General features: G+C 36.8%; 1 protein-coding gene across 4 annotated transcripts in view; it reads left to right on the top strand.

Annotated features, from left to right (window-relative positions):
• The window catches only part of GPC6 (glypican 6), a 1,081,176-nt gene that overhangs the window by 73,035 nt on the left and 988,843 nt on the right, over nt 1-19,298 (top strand). The gene's annotated exons all lie outside the window — the stretch shown is intronic.

Below are 19,298 nucleotides of genomic sequence, written 5' to 3' on the forward strand. Positions count from 1 at the left end.
AGGTACTTTCGTTTGCTGATTATTTTTAATATAATTCTTGTCAGAAATTTGCTGGACTGTAATTTTTTTCTTGCCATCAAAAATGATTATGGTGATATTGTGGAGTATTGTCATAACTCTAAGTACAATCTCTTTTCCAAGGAAATGATAAAATGTATTCCTGGGAGAAGACAAGTCCATAGGATGCTTTTAATCATCCCAGTGCAATTGTATTTATTATATATTTTGCTTTTAAAACTAGAAAATTGGGATGCCTGGATGGCTCAGCAGTTAAGCACCTGCCTTCAGCTCAGGGCGTGATCCTGGGATCTGGGATCAGGTTCCACATTGAGCTCCTTGCATAGAGCCTGCTTCTCCCTCTGCCTATCTCTCTCTCTCTCTGTGTGTGTGTGTGTCTCTCATGAATAAATAAATAAATCTTAAAAAAAAAAAAAACCACTACCCCCCCCCAAAAAAAACTAGTAAACTGTTAGCTATTGAAAATTAAAGTCACTGCCAATTTACAGATAAGGCTGTACATATTAAATCATTCAATTACTGATTATATTTTCTTGGAAACATTTGATGAGTAAATGAATCATTTTTAGAAATTTAGGTTAACGAACAAATTATTTTAAGATTTGTATGGAATCAGAAAAGACCCCGAATAGCCAGGGGAATTTAAAAAAAGAAAACCATATCTGGGGGCATCACAATGCCAGATTTCAGGTTGTACTACAAAGCTGTGGTCATCAAGACAGTGTGGTACTGGCACAAAAACAGACACATAGATCAATGGAACAGAATAGAGAATCCAGAAGTGGACCCTCAACTTTATGGTCAACTAATATTCGATAAAGGAGGAAAGACTATCCATTGGAAGAAAGACAGTCTCTTCAATAAATGGTGCTGGGAAAATTGGACATCCACATGCAGAAGAATGAAACTAGACCACTCCCTTGCACCATACACAAAGATAAACTCAAAATGGATGAAAGATCTAAATGTGAGACAAGATTCCATCAAAATCCTAGAGGAAAACACAGGCAACACCCTTTTTGAACTCGGCCACAGTAACTTCTTGCAAAATACATCCACGAAGGCAAAAGAAACAAAAGCAAAAATGAACTATTGGGACTTCAAGATAAGAAGCTTTTGCACAGCAAAGGATACAGTCAACAAAACTAAAAGACAACCTACAGAATGGGAGAAGATATTTGCAAATGACGTATCAGATAAAGGGCTAGTTTCCAAGATCTGTAAAGAACTTATTAAACTCAACACCAAAGAAACAAACAATCCAATCATGAAATGGGCAAAAGACGTGAACAGAAATCTCACAGAGGAAGACATAGGCATGGCCAACACGCACATGAGAAAATGCTCTGCATCACTTGCCATCAGGGAAATACAAATCAAAACCACCATGAGATACCACCTCACACCAGTGAGAATGGGGAAAATTAACAAGGCAGGAAACCACAAATGTTGGAGAGGATGCAGAGAAAAAGGGAACCCTCTTACACTGTTGGTGGGAATATGAACTGGTGCAGCCACTATGGAAAACTGTGTGGAGGTTCGCAAAGAGTTAAAAATAGACCTGCCCTACGACCCAGCAATTGCACTGCTGGGGATTTACCCCAAAGATGCAGATGCAATGAAACGCCGGGACACCTGCACCCCGATGTTTCTAGCAGCAATGTCCACAATAGCCAAACTGTGGAAGGAGCCTCGGTGTCCATCGAAAGATGAATGGATAAAGAAGATGTGGTTTATGTATACAATGGAATATTACTCAGCCGTTAGAAATGACAAATACCCACCATTTGCTTCGATGTGGATGGAACTGGAGGGTATTATGCTGAGTGAAATAAGTCAATCAGAGAAGGACAAACATTATATGTTCTCATTCATTTGGGGAATATAAATAATAGTGAAAGGGAATAGAAGGGAAGGGAGAAGAAATGGGTAGGAAATATCATAAAGGGAGACAGAATATAAAGACTCCTAACTCTGGGAAAGGAACTAGGGGTGGTGGAAGGGGAGGAGGGCGGGGGGTGGGGGTGAATGGGTGATGGGCACTGAGGGGGGCATTGGCGGGATGAGCACTGGGTGTTATTCTGTATGTTGGCAAATTGAACACCAATAAAAAATAAATTTATTATTTAAAAAAAGAAATTTAGGTTAACTACTACGTATTAATATTCTTTATAGAATTCAACATTATTTCATCAGAAGTGTATCTAAAATTGGCAGTTAGGAGTTTTAAAAGTGCGTACTTTTAAAAATAAATAACTAGAGTATTTACTTGAGAAAATATTTGTCCTTCATTTATTTTTACTAGTTATAGAGTCAATTGTTCCTAACTGATGTGTGAGGGATATGGGAGTCTCCTTCTCCTCTTTCTCTGTGTTTACTGTTTTTATTGCAGATGCTTTGTTGATGACATGTGTGAGTTAGATATTTGCACAAATTGCTTTTGCCTGGTCCTTTAGCTGATGTGTTTACACGTTAAAAAAAATTAATAACATTCATAGTGTCCTGTTGCTTATTCCCGACCAAAGCAATTCCAATGATGGCTTTTCACAAGGACATCTGTCTTTACATACTTGAGACCATCACATTTTTAAAATTCTTTTTAAATTTTTAAAAAGATGTACTTAGTAGCAATGGAAAGAGCATGAGAGAACAATAGACAGCACAAGTAGGGGAAGGGTCAGAGGGAGAGGGAGAAACATATTCCTCACTGAGCAGGGGGCTCTGAGGACTCCAGGACCTGAGCCAAAGGCAGATGCTTAACTGCCTGAGCCACCCAGGTGCCCCTAGACCATCAAAATTTAAAACTAGGCTGGGAATGTTGAATATACTTGGCTTACTCTCTTTCTGCATCAATAGTACATTGGAACCCTTGCTACTATACCTAAAGTCATTTTTAGAATCCTTTTTGACAGAATGCACCAGGCTTCAATCCCCAGTTGATTAAAATTATTACTAGAGTGGGAAACTATTTTTTTTATTCACGCTTTAGACCATTAGCGAGGAAAGGGCTTTGGGTAAGTCCATTGTTCAAATATAGAAATAAAATGAGCATTCATGCTTGGGTTGCTTAATGTATGGGCTCCTGCCATTATCCATTCATGGTATACCTTTTCATAGGCCAAGCCTAGTGCTTGAGACACAAAGAAGCCTAATATATCCCTGATCCCAAAGGGCTCATGATCAAGTGTTGCAGGAGGACATATGAGCAAATTATAGTGCAGGGGGATGAGTATTCTGGAGGATAATGTAAAAAAAATGCTCTAGAGCATAGAGAGAAAGAACCAGCTTAGACTATACTCACAACTAAACTCTTGTCTTTATTGAAAAAGAGCAGCATTTAACTGAATGACTTCTTTAGCAATCTCTAATAATAAAATAAAATAACCATCTAGTTACCCTATTATGTGCCTGGCTCTTACCAATATTTAATTGTTGAACATCTCTTTAAGATTGACATTTTACTAAAGTGTTTTACCTTGTTAAATAAGAGTTATAAGCCTTTTCTCCAAAATTGATAAATCAAAATCTTATTCTGTTATTAGGAACTCATGGCTTCAATGTTTGTTTCATTGCTCAGCATATGCTTTAGTGTACTTTGCTATTCTGAGAAGATGTCATACCTTGTTTTCATTTTTAATTTCTACAACATATGCACTAAGTGGTTAAGCTCTCATTATCTGATCTACATTTGAGGAGCAAGCTATGTTAGTACTTTGAGCCATTCTCATTAGCAAGGCAATTTTGACAGCATTTCCAAGTATGTAGATCTGTATTATAAATGTTAGGGGAGGTTTAAAAATGTAATGGGAGAGGTGGTCCCTGTTCTTATCCTTCCCATTATTAAAAATTGGCTGACTTTTAACATATTCATGGAATGGTTTATATGTGGTCCTGCTTTTAGAAATCAGATTTGGGTTTTAACAATCCTTTTATTAGCATTTTTTCCATTTAAGTCAGAAATCACACATACTAAGTCATTTAACTCTGCCTAAGCATCCATTATAATTCAAAATATTTGGTAAACTCATTGGGCATCCTGATATTTTTCTAAACGAAAAAAGAAATGACTTAATCTCTATAAGTAGCTTTGATTAGCTGGGGACCTCTCATGCTTCTCAAGGTTGCTGTATGCTTCTTAAGGTTGCCTTAACTGTTTTTGATAACTAGGCCATCCTTTGAACTCCCAATATGTTTGTGATCAGTGTAAACCTCACACACTTCTTGTTTGGTCATCCCAAACCCTGTGTTTCTATGAGAGATATGCTTTTCTGTTTTTTGTTTTGTTTTGGTTTTCTTTTGTTTTTGGAGTTGGATTTATGAAAGCTTTTAATTTGAAGGAAGACAAATCTCTGCAGAATCAGTGCTAGCTATCTATGGCCCCATATTTTCTTTTTATTGATTTTAACAGGAAACTGACTAGATCATGGTGAATTCTCAATTGGTTTTATTAAAATTACCAGTGGAGAGTGAAATGCAGGAGTAGTCTCAAGCCTTGATTGAAATCCAACATCAAATATTTCTTTTTGTTATAAAGTCAGTCTTTTCAGTTTGGACTCTTCTTTGGCTGTTATCGTGCTATGATAAACTCATCTGCTATTTCAGTACACAGTAAGAGATTTCTTTATGCCAGTGTGGAGGATGCAGGAGGAATGATAAATGGCAAGGGAAGCCACTCACTCGCAATGCTTTTTGTCATAGTCATGTCCTCTTGTCCCATCATACGTGCCTTTCCTCCAGTGAGTTCAGCTGTTATTATCTGGCTTTGTCATTCTACAAGGAAAGACTAGCTGGGAAATTTCTGATGGATGCCAACGAGATGGAATAGCAGTCTCTATTTTGTATGTGACTGATAGGTTTGGTCTCTTGAATTGTAGAAAGTGGACACATAGGTGAGAGTGGCCATTTGAGGCTTCCTTCCCTCTCCCATAACTAAAGATATATTAAGAATCATGTAGTTGAATTTTTCATAAATATGTGTCAGATTTTGTTTGTTGGCTTTTGTTGCTTGATGCTGATGGACCACCTCCTGCAAAGAAAAATAGCAAATGTTTATATTAAATCAAGAAGGTAAATGAAAAATATGACTCTCTGATTTTTTTCTGTAATAAAAATCAGATAACTTGGTTGTATTAGGAGTAGCATATTTTCTGACATAGAAAAAAGAACTTGAGTTTATAGTTAAACATGCAACTTGAGTAAATGTGTTTGCTTCTGCTCCCTCATGAACACCCTACTGAAATCAAATGAATGAAAAGAGTAGAAACACATGTGAATAAAGGGAATTTGAAGGAAGATAATAGATTGGAAATGTTGTGAATTTTGGGGTAATATAAATTGAAAGGAGGAATTACTGGAGCAGAGAGAATTGAATACCAAATGCTTGCAGAGGGAGGTGCTAACAATCATGAAGCAAATTTATGCTTTAGGACTCTAGAAAAGTCAGGAATTGACAGTAGTATATACTGGCAGAAAGTGGGAGTGAAATAAGGGGCAAAAACAGGGAGTTTTGTGGGAAGTCTGAACAAGGTATGTTATACTCCTCAAGTCCCCTTCCCCTGTATGAGCAGACAACTGATTAGTAGTGTGCCCCTACTCCATCTGGGATGTAATTTATTCCATGGAGACCCTGAGGTAGAGTGATTCTAAACGTGGGAACACCACGCACAGCTAAAGGTAGAGTCTCCATGATTAACAGTGAGAGCCTTAGTTCTCTCCTGCCCTGTGTCTCCAAGAGGGTTGGTACACAGGTCTGTAACTCTCAAACAGATTAGTGAAAGCTTATTTTCTGAAGAACAGGCTCTACAGAAAAGATCTACAGATCTTTGATATTTGAAGGATCAAGTCCCTGTGTGCTCACTTTGTCAGGAAATCCATTTGTTGATAAGCTACATAGGATTCCCAGGCATTATTTTATTTTTTCACTCTTAAACATAACCAAGGATCACCATGTATTTGGAGAACACTCTAAAAAGAAAGAAATGAGCTTCAGCAAGGAGCAAGAACTATCAGAAAGGAGTTTGGAGAAGCCAAATTAATAGTTAAGGAGCAGAAAAAATGACTCAATAAAAAAGGAAAGTAACTTAGAGAAATAAGAGAAGACATTGCATCTTTGGAAAAGAATGTAATGCTATTACAATAAAAAAAAAACAATTGAAGGAATAAGAGAGACCTCATGAAATTTTAAAAGTTGAAAGAATAAAATTAATCAATAGAACAGTCTATTAAGGGGATATCCTAGAAAATATAACAAGCAGACCACATAGTATACAACTGGTAGTGTTTACATTAAAAGCGCAGCATAAATGAAAGAAGAAAGACATTCTTAAAATAGTTTTAAAAAATTGTCCCATAACTGAAGGACATGAGCTTCTACATTCAATTCATAACAAAATTATTGAAAAAGAGCCAAGAACATCATTATGAAACTCTACAACTCTAGGCATGAAGGCCAGATCCTAAAGGCCTTTAAGTTAGAAAAATAAATCCTTTGTGTGTACAAGACCAGGTGACACTGGATGCTTCTGCAGCAATATGGAAACTAGTAGTGAAGGAAAATCACAGGACAATAGTTATTTGACAGGTCTGGGATCAACCAACCCAAATTGGAGCAGGAGAATTGAGGACTCAAGGATATAGATTACCTGATACCTTTGACCATAGGAAAAAATCTGTATTTTAAGTTGTTTTAATGTTAGAGAGTTTGGGAAGAGTCTAAACAAAGGGAAAAAGAGAGTCAACAATTAAATCTAGGAAAAATACAAAGTTTTACAAAAAGATATATCACAGAGCACTATTTGACGCATCAGAGAAAATATGTCATAATGTAAATATTGCCCAATATCCTAACAAAATGTGGTTATATATATGTGTGTTTTAGAAAAATCGACTCTTAAGTGTTGTGCCTTCCTTTGTTCTCACTAAAGAATAAGTTACCATAAATATTTAACTGCATTTTTTAGTTTTAATTTCATTTTTTTAATTTTTATTTTTTAAAAACATTTTATTTATTTAATTTAGAGAGAGTGAGTGGTGAGGTGGGAAGGGGATGGCCACAGGGTGTGGGAGAGAGAGAATGTGTGACAGACTCCACTCTGAGCGTGGAGCCCCACACAAGGTTCCATCTCATGACCCTCAGATCATGACCTGAGCCAAAATTAAGAGTCAGACATTTAACCGACTGAGCCACCCAGGCGCCTCTGTTTTAACTACATTTTAAAGTGATTCCTTATTGCATAAACTTTTTTAAATTTAGCTGTCTATTGAAGCACTTGTCAAAGGAAAGGGATTTAATTCACAGGAGAACAACAAATAATATTAGTAAACTGTTGGAGTCAGGTTGTTTTGACAACAAATTATTTTATTGCTTCAGATATTTCAGAATTTTAAGTAGTATTAAATATATGGACTAAAGGATATTGTTTAAATGAGAATATTGTGATTTTCACAAATAATAACCATATTGGAAAATTATTTCTAGGGTATACATACACCCAAACTTGATAACATATTTTTGGTGATGTGTGATTGTTTAGGAAGATAAGACATTGGATTTGCTTTAGGAAAAAACAGATACTTGTTTGTTTTTTTAAGTGATTTTTGTAGAGCAATTCATCGAGGAGTAGTTTATTAAATAGGAAAGCCAAATTCCAGAGCCTTCTTCCCTACTCAGCTACTATTACCTCACCAATAAGAATTCTCCATCAACAATCTTTATAGCATGGGAGGGAGTGATTTCTAGGACAGGTGAAGCTTTGTATTTCTTATTGCTAGTTAAGCTAATTCTATTTTAACAATAGTAATTTTAAAAATTGCCATAGTTTTGCTTTTTTTTCTCTAATCAGCACCATGCTGGTTATAAGCAAAAAGGTTCATTTATAAATTTTTTCTGCAGTATGCTTGATTGTTAATTTCCAGGTCAGTATCCAGTCTATCAAAGTTTCATGGGGTGATAATTTATGCTTATAATGGACAGTCTATTTAAAACTCTGATGAGGTCACCCTGGCTAAAGCAGTTGAAATACCGAATCCTACTCTCTCAGTTACTCAGAATCACATCACTTTAGTTTGCTAGTTTCCCATCTTTGATGATAGGTGTTTCATTCAAATAAAAGTTCAAACTTCTCACAGCTCAATTTATCACTAGCAGTTCAAGTTTTATTAATTGTATGTCTCATCCCTTGAGGCAAATCAAATTACTTTCCTCCCTTCCCCCTTTCTTTCCTTTCTTTCCTTTCTTTCCTTTCTTTCTTTCTTAACACTATCCCACAAGTAAAAGAATGATTTCACTTTCCTTTGTAATGCCTTCCTCTGTAATTTCTTGAATTGAGGATGCCAATCATATATTGTGTTGTATACATTACAGATTATAAGTTTAACTGAGTACTCCTTTTTTGATTCCGTTGTCAAATTAACTATTTTTTAAAACGTCCATTAGCATATTTTTCAGCATAAGCCATTAATAGAATCAGAGAAACAGATAATTTTAGAGTTGAAATCGACTCTAGGAAGTATTTATTCTGAATCCACCCAAAAAGAATATTTTTCTTGAAACAGGGACTTTTTCATTTCCTCCTAGAAAACAGTGCCAAATGCACTCATCTAATAAATAGAAGAAGTTACCTCACTAAGTCAGTGCTCTCAGTGCTCCCTGTCTGTGAGCTGCTTAAATAACCAAATCCAAGTTGTCTCTGATCTTTTATCTGGAATTGTCAGCTCGTTTCAACCTCTAACGTGAGACCAGTATTAGCCACTAACTGGGTGGGCTAGAAGAGCAATGCTTCTCAAACTCTGGGTAGGGAAGGACCATCCTCCTAGTATTCCTGCTCCTTTTCCTCCTCCTCCTCTTTCTCCTCTGCCTCCCTCTTCCAAACCTTTGCAGATCGATTCTTTCATAAAAATACAATCAAATTATATCCTAAAATTTAATTAAGAAACAAAATACACGTTCATTATTATTAGATTCAATAGACTTGAAAATGTCAACTTGTTACAAAAATTTCTATTACTCTTGATACCTCTGCATATCTCATCAGGGTCTGGCAGTGCTCAGCATCTGAGTAGTGCTGCCATGCTCTGTGAGGCTTGATATTGTGTGATGAGCTTCCATTTTCTTGCAGTGAAATTGAATACATCTTCAATATTGGTCCAGCAGTACAAAGGATCATTCCATATTTTATGTCTCTTTTGGTGACTATTATTACATATATTTATGTGCCATTTTATGTCAGTTTATGTATGTGAAGTTTATTTTGTGATATAAATTTCTTAGTAGCCAACTCATCAACAGTTTCCTTAATAATATTTCTGTTATGATGATCATGATACACTTAAGAGTTATATGATAGCATCATGGAGGGCATCTCATATGTGGACAAATTTATTATGTAATAGATAAAATATGTGATATTTGGATATGTGAAGTTATATATATATATATATATAATATTATATATAAGCATATATATAATAACTTCTCAGCACTTATCTTACCAAGGACCTCTCATTAGAATGGTCTGGGCTGCCATTTTCCCTTTCTTTTCCTTTCTCTTTTGCCATCATTCTTCCACCTCACTGCTGCGTGAGCCATTTCATTGTCTTTCCAGGCATATACATGCCTCAGTTGCCAGTTTCCACTTGTTTTCCAAGTCCAAATCCCATTTTGTGTCCATTGTGGTTCATTGGGGTTGATTTCAGGTCCCAGAGAGTTTCAGTTCTTGACTTTTAGTCAGAATACCTGGAGGGCCCCTGGGTGGCTCAGTTGATTAAGTTGGTTTTGGCTCAGGTTGTGATCTCAGGGTCATGAGATTAAGCCCCACATCAGGCTCTGTGCTCAGTGAGGAGTCTGCTTGATTCTCGCTCTCCCTCTGCCTCTGTTCCCCCAACCCCTGTTCTCTCTCTCTCTCTCTCTCAAATAAATCTTTAAAAAAAATTGAACACTTAGGGTTTAGAAAATTGCAGATCTTCAACAGGAATGTGTATCTGTGGCTTTTAATGCTTTTTAAATCTACATTAGAAGTTTGTTTATCCAGTGTGAGGCACAATGCTAAGTATTTGAGAAAAAAGATGAAGAAGACATGAATACTGTACACAAGCAAGGGCTTTGGAATTTAGTAGGAGACAGACATATAAGTAACTTGTTACCAGAAGCTGTGGTAGGGTATGATGAGGACATAAGACAGGGATTAGGTCATTTATTTTGAGGATAAATTAAGAAAGCCTTTACTAAAGTGCTACAGTTGGGGTGGGTTAAGATGATTTAGTGGTGGATGATGTGCATGCTCCATGTGGGGGCTTGGGTGTGTCATGCATTCTAAGGCACTGAGAGCTGAAATGGTATGCGATTTGGGTTTTGGAACTAGTTGTTTATGCATTACCAAGTTATTCAGCTTGAGTGGTTACTCCCCATTTTATGCTTCTTTGAGACCCCAGTCATAAGAACCAAAAAGTGGTATTTACTTTTAGGATTCAACTGAAGCATGCATGCAACCTACCTCTTTGCAGTGTTTATATGGAGAAAAATATCACAAGGATTCATGTACAGCAAATGGGCAAAGTTTTGTAGACATGTGTATATATCTTGAAAGACTTATTAGGGCAATCTTTTTTTTTAAAGATTTTTTACTTATTCATTTATGACAGACATAGAGAGAGACACACACACACACACACAGGCAGAGGGAGAAACAGGCTCCATGCCAGGAGCGTGACGTGGGACTCGATCCCGGGACTCTAGGATCACACCCTGGGCCAAAGGTAGGCGCCAAACTGCCGAGCCACCCAGGGATCCCCTATTAGGGCAATCTTTGGAGAAGCGAAAGATGCCAATGGTTAGGAACACACTAGAAACTGAGAAGGTGTCTTCAGCCTTAGTTTATTTGGATTTGTATATTAAGAATTTTCAGCCAGTTAACCCATGCAGAAATATACCCCCCCAATAAAATTAGGAGGCAGTTTTCCTATTAGGTGTTAGATTTTCATACCTCATGATTGTTTATGAAAATGTATTGGCATATATTTTAAATTTTCATCATTAATTTTGTTATTTTTAAGCCAAAATACAGCTTTTCAGAAGTGCAAACACAATACATTGCTTTATACTTGCAAGCAATAAGGATCCAATTTATACCAACTTGTTTTGAGGAGTTGGGAATTCAGATGGGACCAAGGAGTGACTTATAGTTCTGTAAAGGTGGAAGGCAAGATGTGGTTGGGTAGATGAGTGGGACAAGGAACAGCAGTGCTGGAGGAATAGGCAATGGCCATCCCAAGGCACTGAGCTTTGCTTTTGACTCTGTGGGAGAGATTATGAACAGTTTTTTAAAAAATATTTCATTTATTCATTCATGAGAGACATACACAGAGAGAGAGAGAGAGACAGAGACAGAAACATAGGTAGAGGGAAAAGCAGGGAGCCTGATGTGGGGCTTGATCCCAGGTCTCTAGGATCACGCCCTGGGCCAAAGGCAGGCGCTAAACCACTGAACCACCCAGGGATGCCTCATGAACAGTTTTAAAGTATTGTGGAGAGTGTGAGTGAAAGAGGATCCTCTGATTTGTGTTCTGGAAATATCAGTGTAGTAGTAGTAGTGTATGATGCATTCATTTTATTTGAATTTATTTGTGTTTCATGAAAACCAAATTCCTGTACTGACAGGAGAAGAAATCAGAGCCCAAGAGATTAATTAAGAGACCCCAGCAGTGTGTATATAGAGGAGGGATGCAGGGACATGCCAACATGGTTACTAATTTTATTCATTCAATAGATATTCATTAAGTCCCAAGTAGTCACTAGATTCTAGGATGTAACGGAGAGCAACACAGACATGGTTCTGGCCCCTCTGAAGCACAAGAAATATAAGATGGCCTCCAGTCTCCATTAGGTGACCAGTGAAATATGATGTACTCAGCAACTGCAGGAATTGTGGGGCAGAGGTTGGGGAGTGGTGGCTAGGCAGAGGCTCGTGTGTGTGAGTTGAGAAATGGTCTCTCAGCAGTTGTAGATTAGCATTCAGTGTTGGAAGGGCAGAGGATAAGTCCTTGGGAAGTTGTTGGGAGACTTTGGGGTTGGGAGGTCTATACCAGTGTTTCTTAGACCTTAATGTATATTGGAACCACCAGGGATCTTGTTAAAATGCAAATTTTGCTGCAGTAGGTTTGGGGTGGAGCCTGAGATTTCTTCAGTTTTAACAAGGTCCTGTGTGCTGCCAGTGTTGTCTTTCCATGGAACAGTAGTTGGAGCAGCCGAAGGGTAGTTAAAAAGCTGGCCAAAAATAGTTAAATTAGGGGTGCCTGGGTGGTTCAGTCAGTTAAGTGTCTGCCTTAGGCTCAGGGCATGATCCCAGGGTTCTGGGATCAAGTCCCAAGTCAGACTCTCTGCTCAGCAGGGAGTCGGCTTGTCTCTCTGCCTCTCCCCTTCTCTATCTCTCTCAAATAAATAATCTTTACAAAAATGATTAAATATTGAAAATGAGATAGATAACTTCCTCCTCTGGGAGAATATCGGCATTATTTCTCTCTGTCTCTCTCTCTCTGCACATGTGCATGCACACACATACACACACACTTCAGGCTTAAGAAGAAACTTATTAACAAAGTATTTGGGAGTGGAACCATTTACAGATTGGGGAATGCCTTCATATGTGTACGTATATATTCATTTACAATAAAATTGCTTTTGCAGAAAGTCCACAATCTCCAGGTCATCTGGAAAATATTTCTTTATGTCAAACATGGACAGAGCATATTTTGTTGACTTTACTTGTGGTTGTCAAAGGGGAATAATGAACTCATATTCACAGATAACCATTTCCAAACCACTTTATTTTTAAGTGTTGACTTTTCAACTCTAATCCATAAAATCTGAGAGGCGGTAAAAAGGAGAAAACAAAATGTCCAGCTAACATTTTTAAGGAATGTGTTTCTATGAGGGAAATACTGTGTTGTGTTTGTTGCCTCAGGGGAAGAAGACAGCAAGTGTCGTTTGTGGAATAAATATATATAATTGCATGTCATCTTCTGAGCCTGCACTAAAAAACAGTAGATGTTATTGGTTTTTCACTTTTTGGTTTTCTCACAAGGCAAAACAGTTAAGAAGAAATCCTCAGCTTTTTATTCTTTTGCATCTTATATAAAAACAAGGATGGGGGGGGATCCCTGGGTGGCGTAGCGGTTTGGCGCCTGCCTTTGGCCCAGGGCGTGATCCTGGAGACCCGGGATCGAGTCCCACGTCGGGCTCCCGGTGCATGGAGCCTGCTTCTCCATCTGCCTGTGTCTCTGTCTCTTTCTCTCTCTCTCTGACTATCATAAATAAATTTTAAAAATTAAAAAAAAAAAAAAAAAAAAAAAAAAAAAAAAACAAGGATGGGAATATAGAACAGGACTTTTCTGTGATGCAGTGAATAACTGGGAGGTTGGATTCCTTTTAATAGCTTTTGATGTGTTGAAAGTCAGTCAATACTTATGTACTAAGTATCACTTGACTTAAATTTATTTTTTTCATAAGCATTACTTACCCTTGCAGTGACGAGTGAATGTTCTCTTTGCTCTGAGCATTGCCTATATAAGTTATTAGGAGAAATTGCGTAAATATTACCCTTCTTCTAATGGGGATATTTCTCTGCCTGGGACCCATTTATTTACTGTAGCTACTGGGATGATATGGTCAGGGTGACACCAAAGAATTTATAGGAGTAAGACTTTTTACTTCTTGGTTGGATTTGTAGTTTTATTTTCGTAGCTTTATTTCCTTTTACACTTGTTCATTGACTCTACTCTCATCTAATGGAAAAAAAATCAATTGCATAGAGAAAGATAGAAATGTTCCAGTCTCATTAATAGACCAAAACCTCATTAGGGAGATGACTGTTGTATAATGAAAGGTGCTTAATGTCAGAAGACCTGGATTAAAATTCCTGGCTCCGTTCCTCGCCAGTTTAGAAATCATCTCGGAGCCTTGGCCTCCCCAGCATGGAATGCTGTGCAGGATAAATGTATTTGTAATGTAGTTATATGTGTGCCATGAGGAAATATTCCCCAGTCTCCCCTTATGTAATGTATGGAATAATCTATGGGGATCAGGAGAAGTGATGTAAAGCTTTGAGGAAATGTGTAAATATAAAAAATAACCTTTGATAAATGACCATTTTAAACATAAAATATTTTGTATACAGTCATATTTATAAGCCTCCTAAACTATTAAGGCTTCTTCTCTAGCATGATTTCATTACATTTTAGTATCTTGCACTTCCCCCCCACCCATAAGATATCTTTAATTTTTGTTTGGATCCATATTAAAAGTAATTTAATTAAATTATTATTTTTTTAAAGATTTTATTTATTTATTTGAGACATAGAGAGAAAGGCAGAGACATAGGCAGAGGGAGAAGCAGGCTCCATGCAGGGAGAGCCCGATGTGGGACTCTATCCTGTAACTCTGGGATCACACTCTGAGCCAAATGCAGATGCTTAACCGCTGAGCCACCCAGGCATCCCTAATTTAACTAAATTATATAAAGATATAAAGCAAGTTCCTAGGTACACTTACATTCATAAAGCTTATAGCTACTCATGTTCTACACTTTCAGATACTAAAACACCCTGTCTTGTTTTCCACTATGGTTATAATGTGTGTATGTGTGTTATATTCCATGTGAAAAATAAACAAAAAATAATATGGAGTCTACAAAGATTATTTTGTTTGTATCTATTCTTTTGTTAAAAATATGTTGCTCAGACTGAAATAAATATAAAAATTTGGAATTATCCTGACCACTAGCCAGAATTTGTGAAATATGACAAAGTGAAATATATTTACCTGTCATATGTTTATTAAGCTGAATAGTATCATAGAAGACTATGTAATATTGAAAAAATTACGGATTTCTCCTCAAAAGTTCACTTCGTATTTCTTGACAGCACTGAAGTGCCAGGAAGTAGATTTTACATTCAGTGATAGTCATCAGAACTCAGGGCTGAAGAATCTGATTTTGTACATAAGTCAAAGACCTTTGTAAATTTGTGTATGTTTTTAAATATTAGAGGAAATCTTTACAAGAATTATCTTGTGTAAAATCGGCTATAAAATTTCCTCCCATGGTGACCTAGATTAAACTTTGTACCCTAAGACATACTAACTAAAAATAGAACCTGAGGAGTTTGTTTATTTCCCTTAATACATTGGCCCCAGGGAAACTCAGAAACTCAGATTCACTGTGTTTTGTGGTCAACCTAACTGCCCACAGAGAAATTTTTTTTAAATTTCTCTTCCGATTCTGATTCTAAGTATAAACAAGATAATTTATGGCATGTAGGCCATGTTTGGATAATTGAATAATCAAGTAAAAGCCAGCTCACTAGTGACTATTAGTAGCTCCTATAAATTGTAAATGGATTAAGAGCCCGTAATTATGTAAAATGGTTAGTTTTTCTTTGCAATTCAATTAAAAAAACGAGTTGGTTACTTTGTAAACACTATCTCCCTACTTCCTGTTCTGTGATAAGCCACAATATAAAGAGTTGAGTTGCATAGTTAAGTTAGTTTGATTACTAATAGAGATTTATATTATTTCCTGAAGTTCCTAAGATTAGACTTTATCAATGGATCTTTCCCATTTCAGTGGTTAATGGTGAAAAATGGCTTGTTAAAAAAAAACAAAAAACGCAAAACCAAAATTCAACTGAGTCAATTTTAAAGATCTCATTGGCTTTATACCATGATTCATGAATTGGGCAGCATCTTATCTAGCTACAGAATGAAAGATTTTTATAGGAAGTGGGTGGGACAAAGAAGTTACTAGCAAAGAATGGGTTATTTCAGGCAAGGTCACCTTCCTTTGGGAGATGACAGGGGCTTATTAGATTACCTCACTAGGGCTGGGCAGGTAATTCCAGATTGACTGGTTTATGATTCCACCCCTGGGACAGGTTGGCGCTGTCATTAAGTATTAAGTCTTGCTTTGGTTATGTGGGCTTAGCACAAGTGACTCCATTTTTTATCTGTTGTCACTTTTTTAATGGGCTTAAAACAGAGAGTCTGTATTACAGGTCTTGCAGGGAAGCATGGAATATGTTGTTGATATTTTTAGGGCTTCTTTATTGCTATTGTATGAGCTTTTTTGCCAAAAGAGGGAAATGTTTAAATGAAAATGAGTTTCCTGAGTGTTAAGTGTCGATCAAATACCATCAGCCTGCTATCCTTTTTCCTGGTACTTAAATCCAACAGATAAGGGAATGAACAAGTAAAACCTTGGTTACAAAGGTTTTTGTAAAATTTAAATCTATGTAAAAATGAAATTACAAATACATCCCCTGTGTGTGTGTGTGTGTTTAAGATTTATTTATTTTAGAGAGAGAGAGAGAGTGCATGTGCACATAGGGGAGGGGCAGAATGAAAGGGAGAGAGTCTGTTTAAAGCAGACTCATGTGGGCTTATGGAGCAGACTCCATCCCCAGTGTAAGCTGGACTCAGGGCTTGATCTCATGACCCTGAGGTTATGACCTGAGCTGAAATCAAGAGTGGGAAGCTTAACCACTGAGCCATGCAGGCCCAATAAATCCATTATTTTGGAAATTTCCAGAAAGCCTTGGTCACATTTTATTAAAATTAAGATTATCTACTTCACAGGTAGAAGTTTTATGAGTATGGGAAGTTGTCCTCTAATTATCTTACTGCACTAATTAAGGCCCAAGTTAGCAGAAGTTAACATAAGTATAAAGGAAGACAAAGGCTCATCATGTGTTTTAACATGGAAGCTTTGTGCATTTGGAGTGAGGTCATTCTTCATTGTGCAAGAATGTCTCACATATTATGGGATGTTCAGTATCTGAAGTTCCCACCCACTGGATACCAGTTGACCCCGCCTGTCATTGTGATCATCAAAACTGCTTTCATAGGTTTCCAAATGTTTCCAGCAGGGCTGCTAATTCATGCTGAAAGTCACTGCTTTATCCAATTGCTCTTACTTAAGTGATCCCCCATCATTTTTCACTTGGGTGCCCCAGTTCTTTTCTCTCCATTCTTGATCTTGGCATCATTGCCTCCCAACACCTCATTCTAGGTCTTGCTCTACTGACTAGGGATTTTCTTGCATCTTTCATTTTTCTTTCTTTACTGACTTCTGTCAACATATAGACAAAATCAGTCTTGTATGTCTAATCATACGTAAATCCAAACAAAAGAGTTAACATTCAGACAAAACTTTGCCTCCTGAAATTGTATCTTCTTATGCTTCTATCGTTCTTTTAGGTTGAAGACTTTTGGGGTTAGCCTGATTTTCATAGGCCTCATAATAATTTACAAAGGAGAAATTGCTCTCTGTGTTCAGTGGACAAATAACTCTGATAAGGCTCACATGCTCATTGTATTTTCAGAAGGTCTTGGGAATAAATATTTGGAGATTGGATTTTTGGCTTTGTTTCAGTTTTATTTGTTGCTCTGTAGTGTGTTATGCCTATTAATGATGAATGGTATAAAGTTCTCCTTCCCCCCTTCTTTCCCTCCCTTCCTCCCTCCTTCCTGTCTCACTCCCTTCCTTCCTTTTTTCCTCCCTCTCTCTCTTTCTTTCTAAAAATACTTTTGTATTACATTGTTTTCAGGTCCCAATTAGCCTGAGTTTAATTGTATATCCATCAATTCTGTTCCTTGGAAAGAATTTTACTTATCTTATTGTGTAAATGAAAATTATCCATTCTCACTGGCATCTCCCAAATTGAAATTTTCCTCTTTCTATTATATTTTTAAATGTGAATTAAAAAAATGGTGCTCTTTATCTCTCTTTCTTAAGAAGCTTGGTAGAGTATGATTCATCATCAAATTGAGAAAGGTTTGGTAAGGATATAAATTTACGTGAGGAATATCAGTTGATGTTTTATCACCTTTTGGAGCAAATGTATTGGTTTTTCTCTTCTAATATAAGCATATAAGTACCTGGAGAATTTATTTGAATAATGAACATTTTTGTATTATGGAAAACATTTTAAACTGCCTTCCTCCCCGCCCCCCGAAAACATTGTTTTAATTTTTTCTTCATTTTTCTGTCTTTCATTATTTAAATTTTGTGAAGCAATGGACTTGTATTCATACTATTTATTCTTCATTTTGCTGCTTCAAAATATGCTCCTCCTCAACTAGCTATTTTTTATTACTTTCTTCATCTACCACAACCGTATATACTTTGATAACCAGTTCTTTAAAAAAATGTTTGTTATAAAATTTGTCATGTAGATAAATTATTTATTGTGCTTATATAGTTTGCATAGTAATAAGAAGCAAACACTGTAAGCTCACCACCTGCTGGTTAAGAGAAAATCATTATCAGAACTTTATAAGTATCTGGTGCCCCTTCCCTGATTACTTCTTTCACTGCTGTATGGAGGTTAACTTAATACTGAATTTTATAAATCACTCTGATACTTTATTTATAGCTTTACTACCTATGCATGGATCTGGAAGCAATATTCTATTCTGCCTGTTTCTGAACTTTAGAGTACAATGATATTTAATGATTTCTTTTAAGATTGTTTTACTCAATGTTGCGAGAGTCATCCATACTGATATTTGGATTTAGTTTGCTCATTTTTCTCAGCTCTACAGTATCTCATTGAATGGGTACACCACCACTTATTTATTTAATGTACTGTTGATTGGCTTTAGGTTATGAATCTCACATACTTGATTATAAACATTGCCTCTATGGACATTCCTTTTTTTCCAAGATTAATCTATTTGAGAGAGAGAGCACATGCAAGTACGTGAATGGTAGCTGGGAGAATCTCAAGCAGATGCCCCACTAAGCTCAGAGCTGACCAGGGGATTAATCTCATGACCTTGAGATCATAACCTGAGCCAAAACCAAGAGTCTGACCTTTTTTTAAAAAAATATTTTATTTATTTATTTATTTATTTATTTATTTATTTATTTATTTATTTATTTATGAGAGATAGAGAGAGAGAGAGGTAGAGGCAGAGATACAGGAAGAGAGAGAAGCAGGCTCCATGCAGGGAGACGTGGGACTCCATCTGGGGTCCCCATGATCAGGTCCTGGGCTGAAGGTGGCACTAAACTGCTGAGCCACCTGGGGTGCCCAAGAGTCTGACTCTTAAAGGGCTGAGCCACCAAGGTGCCCCTCCATGGACATTCTTACACGTTTCCTGGTTGACATATGCAGAAGTTGCTTTTAGGGTTCATATGTAGATTACAATTGCTGAGTCACACAACATGCACGTGTTTAACTTTAGTAGAAAATACCATATTATTTTCCAAGTGGTTGTACTAGGTTGAACA

This window comes from Vulpes vulpes, chromosome 6, assembly GCF_048418805.1.
Source record: "Vulpes vulpes isolate BD-2025 chromosome 6, VulVul3, whole genome shotgun sequence".
Lineage (NCBI taxonomy): Eukaryota > Metazoa > Chordata > Mammalia > Carnivora > Canidae > Vulpes > Vulpes vulpes.